Source organism: Mixophyes fleayi, chromosome 1 (assembly GCF_038048845.1).
Source record: "Mixophyes fleayi isolate aMixFle1 chromosome 1, aMixFle1.hap1, whole genome shotgun sequence".
Lineage (NCBI taxonomy): Eukaryota > Metazoa > Chordata > Amphibia > Anura > Limnodynastidae > Mixophyes > Mixophyes fleayi.
In genome coordinates this window covers 407,912,607-407,921,297 of record NC_134402.1, presented here as the reverse complement: position 1 = coordinate 407,921,297, position 8,691 = coordinate 407,912,607, and the positions used below count along the sequence as shown (strand labels likewise).

Sequence of the window (8,691 nt, the reverse complement as noted above, 5' to 3'; positions counted from 1 at the left end):
AGTCAGTGTTCTGCGTACAGCAAGTTGTACCACTGCTTATGGTGAGAAGACTTGTCCAGGTGCAGGTAGGTAGCAGGGAAGTCAGTGGTCTGCGTACAGCAAGTTGTACCACTGCTTAATAGGTGAGGATGTGTACAGGTGCCGATGAGTGGAGGCATACAAGGGGTAATAGGATGAAGACACTGAGAGCACAGAGGAACTTGATCCCAACAGATATGTAGAGTACCCAGCAAAGTCTATAACTGTATGTGTGACGCTGCTGGGTAGAGAGATTTGCTCAGAACAGATATGCAGCATAACAATAACAGTCTATAGCGGGTATGGATACCGCTGCCGAGAGGAGAAGCTAGTCCTAGCGGATATGCATAGTAAACGTGGAAAGTCAATAACAAATAGGCATACCGCTATTCAGTAGAACAGTCTGTCCACAGGGAGATGCAGGGACTGCAGAGACCCTGAACAGCAGTAACGTGTATAGGAACCACAGGTGAGTAGAAGCGGTAATCAGAGACCAGCTGAGAACACAGGCAGGAAGCAGGAGACTGTAGCAGGTATGGAAGCCAGCGATGAGTAGCGCAGGAAAACCACAGGAGACTGAAGACACTAGTAGAACACAGGAGACTGTAGCGGGTATGGAAACCAGCGATGAGTAGTACAGGGAATCCACAGGAAACTGAAGACACTAGTAGAACACATGAGACTGTAGCGGGTATGGAAACCAGCGATGAGTAACACGGGGAATCAGCAGGAAACTGAAGACACTAGTAGAACACAGGAAACACCTTCAGAGACTCACAGGGAATGAGACTCAAGATCAGGCAACGAGGTAATGAACACAGGTGCCTTAAATAGGGAGAGTTGCCTGATCAACCAATTAGATTAAAAGGAAAGGTCACAAGAGTTCTTGGGTGCTGCGCATGCGCAGTCCATCAGGATGGCGGACGGCCGCGGTTTAGGACAGGTGCCGGCAGGAAAGCTAGGGAGCCACGCACCAGCGTAGAGGCACTCACGGTCCGGTGAGTGACACTCACTCACGTCAGTCCCTGCCCCATTGGGGCTTACAGTCTAAATTCCCTAACACACACACACACAGACAAACAGAGATATACACACGCACACACAGACTAGGGTCAATTTTTTAGCAGCCAATTAACCTACCAGTATGGGTTTTTTTGGTTTTTTGGTTCATGGTTTTGTCCAGGAAATTGAAATAAGAACTTAAGATCCTTAATGAATCAGGCCCCTGGTTGCTACATGACTGGGAAGCACTCCTTTGCCTTCAGGCAATCTGGGACTGAGCGTAGATTGCAATAGGGGCAAGGAGGTGAAAGGTCACATGGTGATGCGTGGCTACTAGGTTCTATTTTCTATCACATCATAATTTACCAATAACCTTTTGTTCTTCTGAAGACATTGGTATACACGGTAGTCTGAAATCGTAGGTTTGCCATCTTTGCAAATTATTGTCACTCTTTGCATTATTGTGTACTTGGAGAATCAATTGTCTAATATTATAGCCTAACCACTGCCTCATATCATGTTAAAAGGTCTCTCTAATTGTTTGTATGTTTACTTACTCAGTACTCTTATTTTTTTTCATTCTTGTTTCTCTTTATAGGGGCCAATGCCTTTCCGCAATTGTCTCCTCACTCTCATTTTAAATCCACACACGGAGCAAGAAGTCGCATACAATTTGGTGCACACGTCCACCAGATTGGTTACAGAGCGGACTTTTGGCCCTTTAAAGGCCAGGTTCTGCTGCCTTGACCAGTCTAATGGCGCTCTTATGTATGTGCCCAATATTGTATGCAACATAATTGCTCTGAGTGTGGTATTCCAAAACATCACAGTCAGGAGTGGGGTTCCATGGGTGGAAGAGGCCGAGGTTGCTGGCCAGGAGGTGAATGACCTTAATCCTCCAGATTCACAAGATTATTTGGCCTATAAAGAATATGTGATTTCATCATACATTTCATGTAAATACCGTTTGGCCCTAGTTTAAAATGTATGCTTAAAGTAATTGATAAAAAAAGCAAAAAACATTTTTTTTCTTTTCAAAGTAATATATTACAGGAAACATCAACCTGATTGATTAAAGACAAACCAAAATGGTAGGACTGAATGTCTCTCCAGCTGTTATATAGGGCATGCTCGCGTATGCAGGTGCATTCTCCTGCAGCAGTGTATTTGAATGGCTAGGCGTCATGCCCCTAATTGCCTGGATACGGTTGATATTGAGATTAATAGCTGAAAGTCAGCCATTTTAGATATGGTATTGAAGGGATCCGCAACAGACGTGCCTACGCCCATACATGCGCTGAGAACCAATCAGTGACGTGAAAAGTCTCATTCACTTGCGAACATGAGGCAAACAATCTTTGCTTGTGTGAAGCTGCTGGTACTGACAGCTTTGGATCGTTGCTTTGGACTCGTAGCTCGGATATTTTAATGAACAGAAAAATAATACCTACAGGGCTGGGCGCAGGCGTCTGTGGCTGCAGTTCAACTGCAGACACAGAGTTGTCCAACTCCAGAAGTGCTGGAGTGAGCTGCGGAGGAGGCAGCCAGAGCTTCTGGAGGATCTCAGTGCTGAAATTGCTAGGTGTAAGTTCTCAATTAATTTCTTTTTTTTCTTTCAAGGCAAGATTACTGATATATTTGTCCCATTAAAAAGCAAATTGGCTTGTAATAACCTCCATTGGACAAAATACAAGGCCTGCTATTTAATAGTGATGTTTCAGAATTAATACGTGATTAATATAAACCTCCGAGGTCAACTCTATATGAAAGTAGTGTAGAAGTGTGTTCATTTGTCCAATGATGGTCCATGTGTGGTATTGTATATGTCATATTGCAACCTAAAATTATCTGGATGTCTCCAATGTATGTGTGAGACAGAGATAACATTTATAAATCAACTCATGAGTCATATTTATCTCAACAGAATGCCTCAGCCTACAGCTCCGCCAAAGTCATCGGGGGGAGGCTAGTGAAGAGCCTGCGGAGGAGGCCTAGGAGGAGGCAGAAATAAATTATTCTCTATTTCCCATTTCCACATCTTACCAAGAATCGTAAGAGGAGGAACAGGCGACTGCCGAAGAATGTAAGTATCTCGAGGTTATAAATGTATTTTAATACTAATTATTTTTTTTTGCTGCATAAAATGTTGTCCTCAGAAAACCTTTCTTTCCCAAATGTTACTTTCGCTAGACTGCTTTGTCTCAGCTGAGTTGGTTTTTTAATTGCACTGTTTTTGTTTTTGTACCTGTATGCAGTGTTTTGTCCATGCTTTATGTACTGCAGCGCCATATAAATTAATTATAAATTAATAATAATGGGACTGTTCTGTACTTATGCATTCATTTACTTGAATGGAAACTCCTCATAGCTGTGAGTACAATGGTTCTGATCTGCTTTTTATTGTAGAATAAACTTTATTTTATTGCTCTGGTATCATTGAGTGCCTGTGCTGTGAGGTTTATTTTTATAATCTGACCTCTAACTGTTAATTGATACCTTGATTTTATAAGGCAATCTACTATTGTAACTGTAATTAATATGATCATTGAACACTGTAATATTTCACAGCTTTGCATATCTAACACCATTCTAGCACTAGTGCACAAACAGTCATTTATTATATTATAATAATAATAATAATAATAATAATAATAACTGTATATAGAGGCAAAGCTTTACTTTTTACTGTTTGAGGTGCCAGCTTAAAGAACAGAATTTGGCATAGAGTATGATTTACCCTGCTAAATTGTGTGTGATGGAAGGAAGTAAAACATTTTTTTTTGAACGGCTGTAGAAGCCAGCAATTGGATAGGTAGAAGAGGCTATCAAATCAAGGCATTCCTGCACAGTCTGCTCCCACATAATTGAGGTGATAAAATGTCTGAAGATCTGTCTAAATATTAGGAACTTTTGGGAGGTATGTCAAATTCCAATTAATTGGGGATGTATCCCATACTTGTCTACCTTTCAATGGAACCTGGGGAGAGGTGATGTAGGAGGGGGTGTGGTGACTTCATTGCGTCATCGTAGCACCCACCCCCGCTAGGAAATTACAAATTTCCCAGCATTTCCCAGCAGAGGGCGGGGACCAATGTCGCAAAATGGCATCATTAAGCCTTGCCTCCATCTCGGTCCGGGAGGATGCCTACTCTTCTGGGTGCTCAAGAGGACTCCCAAAAATTCGGGAGCCTCCCAGAAATTCCTTGAGAGTAGGCAAATATGATGGATGTACCCATATATTAATGATGGGAAACCTGATACATTTCTGGAACCGCATGCTGCAGCCCTCTAACCTTCAAAACGGCCGCAGATTACCCTTACTCTCAGTAATAGGTTCAAACAATACATTTAAACAAAGAAATAGACATCTATCTGTAATAACATATCAGCAGGCATTTTAAACAAGTGCCACAAGCTATAACAAACAAATCTGACAGCAGAAGAGCAGGAAGGATCTGGGGAGAAGGCACTGAGGGACCACCTGTTACCCATCACTGCCATAAATTCTGTTACTAGTCTATTGTATAATTTTTATTCTGTTTTGAGGAGTACAAGTTTATCTGATTTGGATGGTGTCACAAAACTGGGTCTATCTTCGGCTTTTTATCCTGAGCCAATACATATGTAGTCTCATTGGGACTTAGGGAAATCATCTTTGGGGCTGGTGTGGCAGGGGTTTAGGATATCTACAGTCTATGTCCTTGACTATAGTAATGTTGTCTGGGAATCTCCATTTAAGCATTTTATCCAGGAAATCAATTATATTTTCTTTTTAACATTCCACCAAAAGGGCTTACAATCACTATCAATAGTCATAAAATCAATTTGTGCAATTTAATAACAAAGACATTGGAATAAACATACAAGGGGGTACAAAAGAGAGTTAGCCTGCTTACCTAGTGTTAGGGCTGACAGAAAATATCGTAAACTTGTAGAACTGGCAGGAGAGGTCTTTACCTATAGCAGCCGCCTTTCCCGTAGAGCTGTACGCGCACACAGGTACTCAGATGCCCCCCAGGTCTTAACTCAGAGTAGTACAAGTTTATAATATTACTGCAGCACAGGCGAGGGACTGATGGTAGAAAGTAGCGCAGTCCAGAAACAGGCCGAGGTCAGAGGGGCAACAGCAGGCAGCAGAGTGAAGTCCAGGCAGAGGTCAGGGCCGGCAGAAAGCAACGTATCCGGAAAACAGGCAGAGGTCAGGGTGATAGGCAATCCAACAAAGTCCAGTAAGCAAGCCAGGGGTCATACACAAAGAATCAATCCAAAATAGCACAGGAGCAGGAGAAAGGAGCAGGTCAGCAACCAGAGACAGAAAGCTATAACCGGCTAAGCCCTCACTGCCTTAAATAGTGATGTGGCCCAATGAAAATGCAGCGTGCCCAGCAGTAACTATACAGACCTGCGCGCGTGCCCGGCTGTTTGACAGTTGGCCGGACGCGGCGACTGGGAGAACCAAGCGTCCTAGTTGTTGTCTAGGAAACCGGGACGAAGAAGGCGGAAATGACGTCCCGGTCATCATGGTGACGGCCGGGACGCCTGAAGCAGAGAGAAGCGGCCAGCAGTGGAGCCGTGGCTCGTGACACCTAGGAGCTGATATGGGGATCATGTGAAGTCAGCACTCATTCATCTTTCCTATCTGGAAAGGATGTTGTGAAGGGGAGGCTTAGGGTCCTTCCTTCGGGGATCCACATAGGCTGTAGATTATCATTGGGAACAATGGGGTGCACACAAGGGAAACAATTCTACATATATCCCATTAGAGTCAGCTAGACTTCAAGGACTGGAAGCTCCATTCTGTGGGGTGGTGCAGACTCATCAAGCCCCTACTCATGGACATCAGGGGCTGTGTTAAAGGAAAAGAGGATGTATTAAATATATTATGCACACAGTATTTTCATATACTGTTCCAAACACTGTATTTTCCCACACCTTCGTTACACTTTTCCTTAAAAAGCCTGCCTACTTCAATCCTTTAAATAACATACCCTCGAAGAGTTATTTATCCAATAGATACTGTAACAAAGCAGTATTTCACATTATACACATACACTAGTTATAAACAACCCTCACTCCCCATGTATATAGATATAAAAATCAAAAAACTTATATATACTTAACATATATATACTTATATAGTATATATACATCATCATTATCACCATTTATTTATATAGGGCCACTGATTCCGCAGCGCTGTACAGAGAACTCATTCATATCAGTCCCTGCCCCATTGGAGCTTACAGTCCAAATTCCCTAACATACACACACAGACAGACAGAGAAAGAGAGAGAAAGAGCCTAGGGTCAATTTTGAGAGCAGCCAATTAACCTACTAGTATGTTTTCGGAGTGTGGGAGGAAACCGGAGCACCCGGCGGAAACCCACGCAAACACGGGGAGAACATACAAACTCCACACAGATAAGGCCATGGTTGGGAATTGAACTCATGACCCCAATGCTGTAAGGCAGAAATGCTAACCACTTAGCCACTGTGCTGCCCCAAATATACTCAATTACACATATGAGTACATATGACATGTTTCGCATATAGCTCACATACACATTTTCCAGGTATCCTCTATTTATGTGGTGCAGAGATCAAAGATCCCATCATTTTTGTAGTGCAGGGAGATGCTTGTGCCCAGAGTTATGGGTCCGAGACGGAGCTGGAGAGCAGAGTCTGGACTTATTATTATATAGCACGAACTCAACACTCTCAGCATCCCTTGCGACCAGGTGTATGAGATGACATCATTGCAAACACATGGACGCTATGTAATATAGTGCATGCGAAGACAGCAGAAAGGCTCTATATGAAATAACTGTGGGATTCTCATGTAGTTTCTGACTATTGACCATGCCCCCTAACGATGACATAAATGCGGGCAGATGTGTATAACATAGGGGCGATCGCTCCTTTACAGGGTAATATAGCTCTTTTTAGAGTTAGGTTAGGCGGCAGTGTCAGGGGCAAACAGAGGAGGGCGGTTTCCATGCCACGCAGTTAGAGTGGGCATGACAAGCATGCAAGGAGTGTGACTATCATTTGAGACAGTGCTGCACTCCAACTCTTAACGATCGCTTCAAATACAAGGGAGATGATGCATGCACTACTGTCAAGCACCTCCTCCACACCGACACTAGGTGTGAGAGGCGGCCGCCTTTGCCCTCTGATCGCCACGTCCCTTTGCCTAGCAACAGACCGCTTCCTCTACTCCGTGCCACCGCACGCGTTTGCACGGTCACTTTCGTGTCCCATTGCTAGGCAACGGGACGTCTTGCTACTTCCGGTCGGCGGTCAGCGTCCCTGACCGCTCACAATCCTCCTCCCCAATCAGGGACCACACAGGAGAATATAAGGGAGTCTCTGGCACCATTAGGGTTTCACCCAGCTCCAGCACTTGTTTGCTCCTGATCCTGTTCCAGTGTTTGACCTGGCTATCTTTTTGACCTTCCTTTGGATTACGCCTTGCTGCTAGTACTGGTTCCCTGATTTTTGGCCTGCCTCTGACTACTCTTTGTATCATCCTTTGTACCTTGCTGCCGGTTTAGTTCCGATCAGATTGACTGACTACGTTCTACGCTGGTGGCTGTCCTGGAGAACCGCGACCTGCACACCCTCTTGCAGCGAAGCCTAAACTCCCTGGCGGGGGTTCCTGGTGAACACCAGGGGTGCATTAGACTCTGTTCTTCCTTGCTCAGCTGCGCCAATACCAGCTAGTAACTTCCTCATTAATCGTGACAGTATACTCTGGGCAAGAAGATGAGTGATCAGGAAGAACCCTCCGCTCGAGATCTTCTGCTTCATCTCACCTAGAGAGTGGATCAGCAAAGGTCAAATCAAGCTCAGCTATTGCAGTGTCAACAGGGAGAAGTATCAGGTCTGGACTCCCTCCAAGGGTCTCTGCCAGCGAGCCAAGCAGCAAACGGTCACAGTTTCCTTTTCCGCTACAGCCTCCACCGTTAGCACATGAGCCTCTACGTATTCCCTTGCCTGAAAAATTTGATGGTGACCCCAAGAAATGCAGGGGGTTTCTCAACCAGTGCGCCATTCAGTTCAATTTAGCTCCTGAGAATTTTGTTTCGGAACACAGTAAGGTGGCGTACATAATTTCTTTCCTCACGGGGCAAACCCTAACCTGGGCTTCCCCCCTCTTGGAGAGAGAATTTTCAGAAAGTATTCGATGAGCCGGGCCGGGTTTCCTCAGCTGCTTCAGGACTACGTGCTTTTCTCAAGGATCCCTAACCGCTGGCCAATATGCAGTTCAGCTCTGAACCCTTGGCCTCTAAATTACGCTGGAATGATGAGGCACTCCAAGCTACCTTTTGGCAATCCTGTGTATTGCTCTCCTGCTGTGACCCGGCTTGTCGACCATTCTCTTCTGCGTGCCCCACTTTGTTCCTGCAACCTTGGCTTGTTTGACTACTCTCCTGGATTCTCCCTTTGTACTTTGCATTCCGATTGGCTTGACCCGGACCATCTGACCCTTCTCTCACTACACCGGAAACTGACTAATAGGACCGCGACCTGCGTGCCCTGTGCAGCGAAGTCCAAACCTCCTTGCGTAGGTCCCTGGTGAATACCAGGGGTACGGTAGACTCCGCACCTACTAACTCAGTAGCGCTAATACCGGTTAGTGTTCTCCTCTATTCAGGCCTGACACCTTTA

At 44.8% G+C, this 8,691-nt stretch overlaps 1 protein-coding gene across 1 annotated transcript in view; it reads left to right on the top strand.

Annotated features, from left to right (window-relative positions):
• The first annotated feature begins 2,960 nt into the window (after window positions 1–2,960).
• Window positions 2,961–8,691, top strand: part of LOC142109297 (E3 ubiquitin/ISG15 ligase TRIM25-like) — a 64,446-nt gene continuing 58,715 nt past the window's right edge. Inside the window, exon 1 of the mRNA XM_075193427.1 lies at window positions 2,961–3,103. The gene's annotated coding sequence lies outside the window, so the exon portion shown is untranslated. The remainder of the gene's footprint in view (window positions 3,104–8,691) is intronic.